Here is a 13,971-nt window from a genome sequence, read left to right as displayed (position 1 = left end):
ATGTAGCTTTAATATTGATCTTTTGGGATGGAATGGGATGACCTCCAGATAAGAATTACTGCCATAAAAAGACATTTTCATAACTTATATGCAAAGTAAAACTAGTGTCTCTCATCAATACACTTTATAGATCTCATTTCTCACATCTACTATGTGGTCAAGGCAAGCACCTACAAGCCTTAGCTGATTGAATCCTCATAATACCACTGTCTGGTAGGTACTAGCATCCCCACTGAGGTAAACACCTTTGTCAAGGTTGTAGAGCGAGTATATAGTTATAGGTAGGAAATGATCACGTTAGAACTTAAACTCAGATTTGTCTGCTTTTAATGCCTGTGCTCTTAACTACGAAGAAACATTTCTCTGTGCATGTTTTCTCCAATAAAACCAAAGTTTTGGTCACCCATTTGCTATATTATTTGAGACTTATGCTACCTCCAAAAGTGTATAGGCTCCTCACCACAACACTAGGGAAGAGTGATGTGACAGTTGCCTTTAAGCATTTGCAAAGTTGTGTTGTCCAAGAGAGCCAGATCAAAAATCTCAGGTGGAACTTACAGAGTAGTAGATTTTAAATCTCTGAAAACATGAACTTTTTATTAACTAGAGCTGTCTAAAAATGTAGGGAGATTGCATTATACAGTGGGATATTACAGGTTGTAAGAAACGTTCAAATGGGATCCAAACAGTTGTACATTGAGATGTTACAGAGGGACTTAGACATCTGGTAAGGACCTTTAATGTCATTCTAGTATTCTGTGATTGTTTACTAAAGACAAAAATCTGGGCCCTGGAGCCCACTTTGGACCTCACCATTAGGAGTCTGGTTACTGATGTGCTGAGCACTCTGTGTGGGAACACAGCCTTAACTACCAAGCGGCCCCACAGCATGGAGAAGCAAGACTCTTGTAAGAGCCTGGGGTTTTTATGTCCATCCCCATGGCATGGACAGAGAAGGAATGGGTGTCACCTAAATGGCAGAGGAGATGGGATACAAGCACAGAGACATGGCCGAGAGCTCAAGTCTGATGGCAGGTTGCTGGCCCAAATCCCTTGTCCATCTCTTTGAGCTGTGACCTTGACCACCTTGCTTCCTTCCCCAAGCCTCAGGGTTTCCCCTCATAACACAAGGGCTAACTGAGATAACCCACACAGCCTGCTGAGCAGAGTGCTTGGCACAGAGGAAGCACTTCAAATAACTGTCAGTTGGTAGTAATTTGGTGTTTTGTTTTTAGAGAAGAGCCAGTTGGATCTGAAATCAGATCTTTGTTTTATAAAACTACAAAATTATCAAAAGATGGTGTTAACCAATATTTTACTTAGTCTGCATTGAGTCACTGGTATTGAGAAAATTACCACAAAAATTTAAAATGTGATGATGGCTGTCTGGCTATCAGGCTATTGTCTCTCAGTCCTGAATCTACTCTTTTTATGTTGGGGTCTATGAGGTTGGGGCTGGGAGTGCGCTAATGCCATTTCTCCTGGTAAGCTCGCTCTGTGCTAGGCTCCACCAGTAGGGGGCACTAGAGGGACACAGCCAGGCTTGGCAGAAGGGGCAGGCAGTTCTTGATCCTTTTGGTTGGCTTGCTGATAACTCCTGGTCTTCTCAGTAATGGTTTTTCACTCTGGCCACAGCTGCTGGTTCCACTCTGCAACATTTTTAAAAAACGATTTAAGTTATTTATTTTTGAGAGAGAAAGAGAGAATGAGAGCATGAGCAGGGGGAGGGGCAGAGGGAGAAACACACTCCCTGGTGAATGGGAAGCCAACATGGGGCTTGATCCCAGGACCCATGAGATCATTACCTGAGCCAAAATCGAGTGCATTGCATAACGAAGCCACTCAGACCTTTTTTTTTTTCTTTCCTTTTCTTTTCTTTTCTTTTTTTTTTTTTTTTTTTTTTTTTTTTTGGTACAACCAGGCATATCTTCATCATGTCCTTCAGAGATACTAACACCAGCTAGACACATGTCCTTTTAAGGGGTCTGAGTCTTCCTGTGACGTACAGGGCAACATCCCCTCCTCAGAGATCTGTTGTCACAGCTCCATGGAGACTCCCTGCTCCATGTGTGAGATTCCAGTAATCTCAACTTGGCCTCTTTGTCCCCACATTCCTAGAAACAGGCCGTGCTCCCTGCAGTCACTCTCTGACTTATCTCAATGTCCTTTTGCTTTTCAGTCTTCAAACCTGCCTGTCAAACTAGTCCCTTATATTAAATTCTTTTTGTTGAAATACCTAGTATGTTTTCCTTTTTCGTAACTGGACCCCGACTGATACACTGTTCAATTAAAGTGAGGCATAGGAGATGAGGACCCACCTACACTTCTGGAGCATCTTTCTAGAAGGAATTCTGACAAAAAAAAATCTTTAAGACATCCTAATCCTCTGAACCAGCATTTTCATTTTGTTAGGAAAGACAAATAAATATGAATGCACTAAGATGTTCATTGCAACCCTTTGCAGAGAAAACTTAAAACAACATAAATGTTCAATCACAGTGGGGGTGGAGGTGATAAAGTATAAGAGGATATTGTGTAGCCACTAAAATCGCGTTATGAGAAAATACTTTAAAACATGGGTAGGGTGGGGCGCCTGGGTGGCTCAGTGGGTTAAGCCGCTGCCTTCGGCTCAGGTCATGATCCCAGGGTCCTGGGATCGAGCCCCACATCGGGCTCTCTGCTCAGCAGGGAGCCTGCTTCCTCCTCTCTCTCTGCCTGCCTCTCTGCCTGCTTGTGATCTCTCTCTGTCAAATAAATAAATAAAATCCTTAAAAAAAAAAACAAAAAATAAAAAAACATGGGTAGGGTGCCTGTGTGGCTCAGTGGGTTAAAGCCTCTGCCTTTGGCTCAGGTCATGATCTCAGGGTCCTGGGATCGAGTCCTGCATTGGGCTCTCTGCTCAGCAGGGAGCCTACTTCCTCCTCTCTCTTTCTCTGCCTGCCTCTCTGCCTACTTGTGATCTCTCTCTGTCAAATAAATAAATAAAATCTTAAAAAAAGATATGGAGACTCTCCAACCACAACCTAAAAAAAATAATGGGTAAATGAGGGTGCCTGCGTGGCTCAGCCATTAAGCATCTTTCTTCAGCTCAGGTCATGATCCCAGGGCCCTGGGATGGAGCCCCACATCGGGCTCCCTGCTCAGCAGGAAGCCTGCTTCTCCCTCTCCCACTTCCCTTGCTTGTGTTCCCTCTCTCGCTGTGGGTCTGTCAACTAAATAACAAATCTTAAAAAGAAAATAAAACATAGGTAAATGTTTGCAATCTGATAATTGTAAAATCAGCATACAAAATTGGAGTTACTATGTGGCATCAATTTTGACAGAGAAGACTAGGAAAATAAATGGCCAGCCTGATATAATGGTAGATATCGCGGGTTGTGAGTTTATGCAATTTCTGTTTTTGTTTTGTGCTTTTCTGTATTTTACAAATTTTCTGTAATAAACATAAATCATATTTTCCACCACAAAAACAAAGGACTTAAAAAAATTACCTTGCGTTAACACCATGTGGCTTTAGTGGAAGCTGTGATTCAAAGGTAGTGAGGTGGCTCTGAGTAGGGTAAATCACAGGTAAACATGTTTTCTCATAATTATAGCACAGGGCTGAGTGACAAACCCCTTTATATTTTACGTGAAAGTCCTGTCTCACTGCCAGGCAAGACTCCACTGAGGAATGGGAGGGGCTGTGTAATTCCGCCTGGTTTATGTAACTTAGTGAAGCTGACTCTAGGGAGGAAATCTGTGGCTTCTAGGTCCTTTTTCCTGCCTCTAGGGGTCCTTTTCAGTGGTATCACGTGACCTGTGCTAGGATGACAGTTATGAGAGCTGCAGCCATTATCGTGGCTTAGGGAAGGGAGGTGTGAAACTCCTTAGCCTCACCTTGAAACGGGTCTGAGTATACTGACGTCTCATTGTTATTTCAGGAATTAAACTGAATTGTGCTCATAGTAAAAGTGCCTGGAAAATCATGAACTACTGTACAAAGGTCAATTGTTCTTGTTATTCTCATTGGCACTGCAGCTAATGGCAGGAATTCATTAATTTCCTCTTACTGAGCCATCATTTTCTGGAGCTGTTTGCACCAGATGTTGAGCACACCCTTGGTCCGGTATATGGGTCAATCAGCCCCAAATCTCTGTGGCTTAGCACAACAAAAGTTTATTTTCTCTCATGCTACTTTTTGGTAGAGGGTTTTTCTTCACTCAAGACTCAGGCTGATGGAAGCTTTTCGTCGTTTTATACCTGTACTGTCTGGACAATGAAATTTTCTTAGTCGCCATGGCAGAGAAGAGGGTGCTGAGGGGTCTTGCATCAGCAAATAAGTTCTTTGTCTCAAAAATGGTACATATGACTGCTGGTCATAGCCCATTGGTCAGAACTAATGACATGGTCCTACCTCAATGCATCAGGGTTTGGAAATGCAGGGGAGCACTGGCAATTGGGATTTGGAGGGAGCATTCCTGTTTCTACTATGCACAGGATCAAACTAAGTGTTCATTGATGGTTCTGGAGATGCCCAGTCAATGGGATGTTACTGCATCTACACTAAAGCCATGGCAGAGATTAAGGAGGACCAGAGCCTTGTACTTCCTAGAGGAGAAGCTCAAGAGAAGGACCACACTGTCCAGTAGTCAGACTATTCTTGGACCTCCTAAGAATTCTAAGCTATTGGTATTGTTCTGGGAACAAGAAGATCTGATCTCTCTGAAATTACCTCCATACCAACTGTTCCACCTTTCAAGCAGTGTATTAGAGAGGAAAGTCCTTTATCACATGTCAAAGTCTATCCTAAATTTGGGTCAGGTGCCCTCCCTGCTCGAAATCTTCTGTGCCTCTTCCCATGAGAGCGTGGGTCACTCTGTATTGCAGTGCTCTAATCCCCTGTGTGTACCTCCTGTTGGGGCAGGACTCATGTAGGTTGTATTCACATCAGAATTCCCAGCTCCTAACACAACACCTTGTATAGTAGACACCAATTAAAGGAGAAGAAGCTAGAGACCAAATGTAAGCTGATATTATTATTACTATTATTAAGCTTCTGTGCTGTTTGGGTAACTGTGATGTGAATCTTCTGCCATGACCACCCTTTTCTACCCTACCCATTCCTGATTAAATGTCTCTTCAGTATGATCAAGTATAATACATTTCTTAAGGAGCCAGACTACTTGAATTCAACACCCAGAGATTTATGAACTGTGTGACCTTGGGCACGTTACTAAACCTCTCTATGGCTCAATTCCCTCATCTGTGCAATGGGGATTATAATGATTTCTATCTTGTAGGTGGTCAGGAGGACTAAATAACCACTTCAAAGAGTATTGGCATGCAAAAAGTCTTCAGAAGTATTCACTGTTCCTGTAACAGCCCAGCCTTCTTGTTCCCCTTCCCTCCTCTGTCCATTGCTGTCCTTCCCCTAATCCCTGTACACTTGAGAGGTATTTTCTCAGAGTACTTCCCACTGGCCTTTTGATGTCCCTAGACTCCACCAAAAGTGGTATCAGATCTCAAAGAGACTAAAGGAGTGCTTGCCATATTCCCAACATGGGTTCCGAGGAACACTAGTCTCATGAAGTGTTCTAGGCCAAACAAAAAGTTCTGTAGTGAATTAAGTTTAAGAAAGCCGGACAAACTTTATACAATATATGTTAGAAAGTGAACATTTTTGAGAAAACCTTGCGATCAAGAAACCTTTTCAATTTTGTTTAGCTCCATGTATTCCCAACTCACTTGTGTTTTTGTTTGTTTGTTCTCTAGAACACTTGCAGCATCTTGTTGAACACAACAAGTGTTGATGACTACATATGCACTAAGTCTGGGGGCCTGGAGTTAGGCCTGGTAACCACCTGCCACTCACAAGGTATGTGATCTTGGGCAAGTTGCTTAACCCATGGGATTCTCAGCTTTCGATTTGTAAAATGACAATTATGGTACCAATTTTATTGCACTGTAAGTGAGGAATAAGAGTACATAAACATGTCGCCTGGCCCACTGGGGCTAGTCCCTATTCTACTCTTGCTTTCACCCTGCGTCTCCCAGGGGCTGGTGGACATGGTTGGTGCTCGGCTTGGGTAGGCAGGGCCAGACTACTGGAAGGAACACACCTGGTCATTGGCTGCCGTTGTCACACCCCTAGGCAATGCTGTCCTTCTTAGCTTAATGTTGACTTGTTCCTCCATTTTGGATAATACTTGGTCTCCTTATGATCCTTCTTAGAGACCTTTATGAGTGTGAGCGTATGGGGCGGGAAAGAAGGAGAGGGTGGTTTGGTGGAAAAGTGGACCTCTTCTCCTCAATATTATTTTTATCCCTAGTGGTCCCGTTGCTCTGTTTTTGTAATTTAGAATAAGTCAGTTTGTGAGAGAAAACTTCTGCTTCCGGTCGTTTTATTTTCTTTTATATATCAGATATCTTGTATCACCTACTCATTTCAGCTGTAGGACTGGGAACTCTGCCATCCCCAAATGTGCGGCAGGGTTTTGTTTTGGTTTGGTTTTTTACCGAGCACCAGTTTCCTCTGCCACCTCAACAGCTGTGCTTGGTTCTTGGCAGCAGATGTCTTCTGGAGCTTCGAAGAGCCTCCTTGGAAAAATTTGTAGTGCTCCTTGAATGATAAAAGTCTTAGAAAATGTGCCCCTGAGAAGCAATCTGTAGCTTAGTTAGTACAAGGAAACTCCATATTTCAGTTACAATTTGGGATTTCACCTTTGTCTACAAGGTGAGAAAGGATGGAAAGAACAAGGAAATTGGTGGAAACAGCAGCTTATTTGTCTTAGTATTTATTCAGAAATGTTTATTAAACTCCAGCTGTGCACAAGATGGTGCGTGAAAGCATGAGTAACCAGCGTGGAGAGATAAAGCACAGGTGCTTGCCTCAATGGAGAGTTTAAAGGAGAGTTGGAATTTTATTTGCAAAGAATTGGGAGCCATTTGAGCAAAGGCAGAATGCAACAAAATGGTGCCTTAGGAAAATTAGTCAGGCAATAATGAGTGGATGGATGGAAGGGAAGAAATTAGGAGACATCGTGATAATCTATGCATGAGGTAATCAAAGACTGAACTGGGGAAGCCTAAGGAAGTCTGAACAGAACCTGAAGGGGGAGCCACAGGAGCTGATGACTGCACCGTTGGCCACTGGATGGGGCGACCTGGGTTACTAATGGCCCCTGGACACCTGGTGAGAAGTCCTGTGGTACTGCCAGTCCCCAGATGATTTCCAAGTCTTTATCTCCAGCCCATTCCTCTCTCTTGAGTGCCAGGCCCACTTAGGTTCCTCTTACAGGTCTTACTCAAAGTGCCTAAAACAGAACTACGAGCCCACACTCCCCAAGCTGCTCCTTCATCTCTTCCCCAGATCCTTTTAATCATCTCCTTGTCACTTGATGGTGTTTCTGAGATAACCAGTAACATCGCTGTCCCTTCTGCATGACACACCAGCAATAAGGACAGGGGGTACATAAGCACCCAGGATGAATGTTAGACAGCTGACTGGCAAAGTTCCAGAACATTTAGCCTTTGGCTTTTGTCAGCAGGCACTGGCTGGCTCCACCATGCCACCATGACACCATCTGAGTCACTAGATGAGCTTCATTTCTGTAAACAGGAGAATGGAGCTTGGTTCTTTAGCTCCTACCTTCGGGACACTTAAAAGGTCATTGAGAACTTTTACGGTATCATCACATTATGATGATAGAGTAGCCATCATGGTCCTCTGGAAAGGTGTCAGGCTTTATGAAGGTCTTCAGTGGCCATCCTCATGCTCATTCTTCAGAGAACCTGGCGAACATTGAAGCTGCCCCTCTTATAGTCTCCTGCTGGCAGAATTCAAGGAAAAGAGGGGAGGGGCCAGAACGAGGCTCACAGAGGACAGAGCCTGCCATTCCAGAGTGAGGAGGGAGACGCCAGATCTCTGAGAACACTGAACGCTGACGCTGAAGTCGGCACCAGGAAGCTGGAAGAGCTTCTGAGCAGGATAGTGGTGGGAGCAAGTGAGCCCAGCAGTGAGGTATAAAGCATCAGAGGGGACTCCTCAGACATGTGGAGATCCAGAGCTCCGACTCCAGCTATGAAACCACTGCAGTCAGTCAGTAGAGAGCTGATGAAGGCTGAAACTGGGGCCATTCGTTCATTCATTCACCAATATTTATTGCTTGGTTACTCTGTTCCAGGAACTCTTCTACTCAATAAAAGAACAGAGTCAATCCCTGATCTCGTGGGATTTACATTCTATTAAAGAGAAACGGACAATACATACAATTAATAATTAACTAGAGTAGGCCAGATGGTGGTAAGTGCTATGGAAAGACTCGAGTGGATAGAGGGGGCAGTAGGGGTGGCAGTTTCATCTAGGACTATTAGAAGGCCTCACTGAGGAGGTGACATTTGGGCAAAGACTTGAAAGAAGCTAATGGCAGTGGGGCTGGGGACGGAGGGCAAATAGGACAGAAGGAGGCAAATCAGGAAGGAACAACTTTGAAAAGAAAGAATCTGGGGTCATTTAGACAGTGAACTGGAGGACAATAGGATCACAGCCAAAACTGTGAATGGGTAGAATTAAACCAAATTTAAAGTGTGTTTGGCCTTTATGTTTTGAAAAGAGTCAGTTGAAGAGTTCAGTTATTCTTTATCAGATTTTATGGGGCCAATTCTGTGCTTTAACAGTATTTATAAATCTTGGGATTTGAGATGGTCTCAGATCAGAGGAGTGGGGAAGCAGAGGCTGATGTTAACAGAATGCTTCAAATTCCCGGATGCTCCTCATCCCTTAGGAATAGACTGTCCCTCCCTCCTGCTGTAAACATTACTACGGTCACAGATGTCCCTGCCATGGCTGTTTGCTATGCTGCCTACAGCCCCCTTTCAGGACTGAGGCACATGTTTCCTCCCCTGCAGGGAGTGCTTCGAGCTGGTGGCTCACTGCCAAAGGGAGCCACCTGGCCTAAAGGCAGAACCTTCCCCGGGGACAGCCACATCGTTACTGGTGGTGGGGTGCAGGGCCAGTTATGAAGGCCAGACCATCTTGTTTCAAGGGATGACAACTCTGAAGTCATCCCCATTGCCCCCAGCTCCAGAGCATACTATGAGATCAGCTGAGGCCTGGGTTCTGTCTGCACTGTGGAGCAACTGTCCCCTCTACTTGGGTCATTTCCTTCACCCCCAACAGCTGTTGATCCCACTGGCATCCCTGACAGGCTTCCTGCACACAAACCCTCATTTCAGGATCTTATAAACTTGTCCTAAGAAAATGCATTTGACACTTAACCTATTTTGATTGTCTTCTAACCACCTTTCTTTAAGGTAAGCAGTGCTTATCTTCCTACCAAGGTTATAACTTTCTCCACAATCAGGAGACCACCCTTGACCTCTTTGTATATCCCAAGGGGTGTAGAACTTGTCCTTGTGGGAAGGTGACAGTCCCTAATGACAGGCTTAAGAAGCTTTCTTCTTCCATCCAGAGAAGCCAGTGAGAAGTGGTGCACAGAAGAGAATAGCTCGGGACCACAAATGTTTGTGCCAAACCATTTCTCTAAAGCTGGTTTTGCTGGGGATGCAGCCAAAACCCTTTTATTCCCTGCCAGGAAGTGAAAGTCTTTTATCACCACCTGGGAGGAAAAAGGGGTTCAACCGCTCAGGCTTAGTAGAAACAATCTCACATTGGTGAATAGGGGATAAAACTCAGTTCTGGGTGCAACAACTTTGAGAAATTTATACTGAATGTATATTTCTCAAAGAGAATAGGGAGAGAGGCAGGCACTCACTTTTGCCATGTTAACCTTTTTTCATGAAAGTTTGTGAGCAATTGTTTACTTTCTAAAAATAACAGAAAATTTTATATTCAATATTTTTAAATTATGGAGACTATAGTTCAGCTTTGAGTTATATGCTAAGTGATGTGATTATATTTGACCAAAGTGTTTTAACTTGTATAAACTTGATGCTCAGTTGTGATGCAAAAGAGCCTGTTTCCTTTCAAAAATTTTCTGGGGTGGCAGGTTACTTAGTCTCAGAGGAAATAAACCTTTGTCTGAGCTCTACTGAAAAAAGGCAGAAGAGAGTCCGACCTAGAGAACTTCAGCTGGAGCTCGCCTCAGCTTGGGGGGAGGACACAGGGAGAGAATAGGGAGAGTTCCAGAAAAAATCCAAGAAAAGCCCGGCAGCTCTGAGAGGAAAATTCACTAAATTATAGATGTTAAATTAAGAGTCTCCTGGGATACCGGGGCATGGTATGGTGGATGTCTTGGTCAGTTTGGGCTGCTTATAAATAAAAATAACATAGACTGGACAGCTTAAAAAAAAATCAGAAATTAACTTCTCACAGTTCTGGAGGCTAGAAAGTCTGATATCAAGGTGCTGACCAATACAGTTCCTGGTGAAAACCCAATCCTGGTTTGCGGATGGCTGGCTTCTCACTGTACCTTCACATGGCAGAGAGATCTTTAATATTTTTTCTTATAAGGATACTAGTCCCCTTCATGAGGGCTCCACCCACATGACCTAATGGCCACCCAGAGGCCCCCACTTCCAAATACTACCATATCAGGGATTAGGGCTTTAGCATGTGAATTTTGGGGAGACACATTCAGTCCACAACAATGGGTAAAAAATAAAAGTAAAACCAAAAAAACACTGTTTACTTGTTACATGCAAACATTGCTACATAAATATTCGTTCTCTACTAAGAACTTTGGTTCGTATTTCTGACTACAGTAGAACTACCTGAGGTTTTTTTGTTTTTGTTTTTTTAAAGATTTACTTATTTATTTTAGAGAGTGGGGAGGGGCATGGGAGAGTCTTAAAGCAGAGTCTGCACTGAACATGGAGCCCAACATGGGGCTTGATCTCATGATCCTGAGATTATGACCTGAGGCAAAATTATGTCCAACTCTTAACTGATTGTGCTACCAAGGTGCTGCAAACTATCTGAGTTTTTAAAACATCAGGAACCAGGTTCCATTCCAGGATAATGGAGGCTGAATCTTAGAAGGTGATGGTAGGCAGACCATCCATGGTTTTCATCAAGCACCACAGCTACCCTGCTGTGCTGCCACGGCTGAGGCAACTGCTGGTTTAGGATTTCACTGTGGATGACTGCCATTGCTAACTCTACTTTGTCTGCCTTCATAGAAAGCTGAAAAGATATGGAGACATAGCTCTTTACTTACTCCCTTTTGATATTTGAACTTATTAATGAAATCACTACTTTTTTTTTTTTTAAGTTGACATATAATCTATTATTTGTTTCAGGGGTACAGGTCTGTGATTCATCAGTCTTACACAGTACACAGCACTCACCTTAGCACATACCCTCCCTGATGTCTATTACCCAGCCTCTCCATTCCTCCACCGCCTCCACTGCAGCAACCCTCAGTTTGTTTCCTGAGATTAAGAATCTGTTTTGGTTTGTCTCCCTCTCTGGTTTCATTTTGTTTCATTATTTTCCTTTTTTCCCCTACGATCTGCTGCCTTGTTACTTAAATTCCATAAAGCAGTGAGATCCTATGATAATTGTCTTTCCTTGATTAATTTATTCCCTTAGCATAATATCCTATACTTCCAACCACATCATTGCAAATGGCAAGATTTCATTTTTTTTTTATAAAGTTTGCGATTTTTTTTTTAAGATTTTATTTATTTATTTGACAGAGAGAAATTACAAGTACACTGAGAGGCAGGCAGAGAGAGAGAGAAGGAAGCAGTCTCCCTGCTGAGCAGAGAGCCCGATGTGGGACTCGATCCCAGGACCCTGAGATCACGACCCGAGCCGAAGGCAGTGGCTTAACCCACTGAGCCACCCAGGCGCCCCAAGATTTCATTTTTTGATGGCTGAGTAGTATTCCATTGTATATATACACCACATCTTCTTTAGCCATTCATCTGTCGATGGACATCTGGGCTCTTCCATAGTTTGGCTATTGTGGACATTGCTGCTAAAAACATTGGGGTGCAGGTGCCGCTTCAGATAACTACATTTTCATCTTTAGGGTAAATACCCAGTAGTGCAATTGCTGTGTCATAGGGTAGCCCTATTATCAACTTTTTGAGGAACCTTCATTCTATTTCCCAGAGTGGCTGCACCAGCTTGCATTCCCACCAACAGTGTAGGAGAGGTCCCCTTTCTCCTCATGCTCACCAACATCTGTTGTGAAATCATTACTTTTAATGTTTTCCTCAACATTCCTTACGACTTAAACTTGCTTCACCCAGCACTTACCAGGCAGCATCAAGCAGGGCTTTGGGAGAAGGCATTCTTGTCATTTGAGTCATAGTTCCACTTTGTCAGCACCGCGTGAGCCAGTGGCCACATGCTTCTCCCCTAGACCCAGGCGCCATCTTGTTCTGGAGTTATCCAAGCAGAAAGAGAGTTACTTAATGGGACAATTTAGATTGGGCTGAGATGGCCAGATGGCACTAAACTTGAGTTCTTTACCCACATTCCAGCAAGAAGAAAATCTGCTCTTCTCTTGTCAAAATAACAAAGTTCAAATTCTCTCTGTACGCACAAGGTGAGCGATGTTGCAGCCTGACACATTGAGCTTATAAATCCATTTGCATATGCCCCTGGGTATATACACATCCACACACTGTAAGGCAAGGAAAGGCGAGGCCCTGTGAACAGGTTCCTAGAACAGGCCAGCAGTGGGCAGCACCTGGCATCAGGGAAGGTAGGCCAGCTTCTTGAAAGCAAATCCTGACACAGATGTATATGAAATGCTGCAGAATGAACATCAGTGGTGCTGTTAACATCAGTGGTGCTGTTAACATGCCAATTTGCCAGGAGCTCCCCCAGCTGTTTAGTGATCTGGTCAGGTACAACTGAGCCTCATTTCTAAGGACTTGCCCCATGCATGGAAGTTCTAGTTGTTTCCACTTGGTGTCAGCATTTTCTGTCTTAGTAGGTTTCTGGGTAAAAATTAAGCCAAGTTCTATTAAAAAAAAAGTCTAGAGCATTTGGTTGTGAATAAACTACTTCACTTAAAAAAATGTTTCACATGCTTCCCCTGATTTCACAACTCTTGCAATGCGAGGGGGTAACTGATGCTTGGGAAAACGACGGATGCTCAGCCTACCAACAGCCTCTGAGACTCAGCCTCCCTTGGCTTGGGATGGAGCCTGGTCCTTGAAGTTCTAAAAACTCAGATAGCTATATGGCAATGTACAGTTGTAGCAAGCAAGCAGGATTTTTGGTTTTGCTTTTGTTTTTGTCCATTGTTATGGACCAAATATTTGTATTTTCCTGAAACTTGCTCCTTCACTTCCTGCTTTGTAGTTTCTTTTTTTCCCTATGCAGGGAAAGGGCAGCATCTTCTTTATCCACAAAGGCCAGCATGAGATTATCCCATCCATTCATTGGCTTAGCAAATTTTAGGGATCTCCATTGTGTCACATGGGTTCCTCCTTTTACGGAGCTTTTGGGATTTCGGATGGCAACCTAAAAGGGCAGAGGAAGCTGCTGGAGGCAGGGGTTCTGTAGGGAAAGAGGTGGGTTCTGGTTTTGAGCCCGGATTGCCGCTTAGCAGCTGTGTGGCCTTGGACTGGCAACTTAACTTCTCTGAGCCACAGTCCCCTCATACATAAAACGTGAATATTATACAGTTTCTTCCAGTTTACCAGGAAAGTTAAGTGTTACTTATATTCACAGGTACTCACTGAATGTCTGTTGAGCATATAGGCAGGGGTTGCTCTGGCCTTGGCCTCCTCCAGCTCTGGTGCTGAGCGACAGCAAGGGTTAGAGCCAAGTAGAGGTTCACCATCACCCTTGGTGACAGGTAATTGGCGGAAATCCTCCAATGTGCATTTAAATTTTTATAGATCTTGCACATCTGCAAATTTCTCTCCATTTAGGATGTACTAATTTACACTTAGGTTTGCAACAGAGAGGTGGGAATGGACCCATTTTCTCATCCTCTTAACCCCCAGTGTCCTTATCAGACTTTGGGGATCTTTGCCAATTGGGCATGCAGGAAAACGTATCTC

General features: G+C 43.7%; 1 protein-coding gene across 2 annotated transcripts in view; it reads left to right on the top strand.

Annotated features, from left to right (window-relative positions):
* The window catches only part of BLNK (B cell linker), a 101,422-nt gene that overhangs the window by 617 nt on the left and 86,834 nt on the right, over positions 1–13,971 (top strand). For both annotated transcript variants that reach the window (XM_082722108.1, XM_082722102.1), the window contains exon 2: positions 5,755–5,857. The gene's annotated coding sequence lies outside the window, so the exon portion shown is untranslated. The remainder of the gene's footprint in view (positions 1–5,754; positions 5,858–13,971) is intronic.

This window comes from Mustela nivalis (assembly GCF_964662115.1).
Source record: "Mustela nivalis genome assembly, chromosome: 2".
Classification (NCBI taxonomy): Eukaryota; Metazoa; Chordata; class Mammalia; order Carnivora; family Mustelidae; genus Mustela; species Mustela nivalis.
The sequence above is the reverse complement of the archived record's forward strand: the minus strand, read 5'-3'. Positions and strand labels throughout refer to the sequence as shown.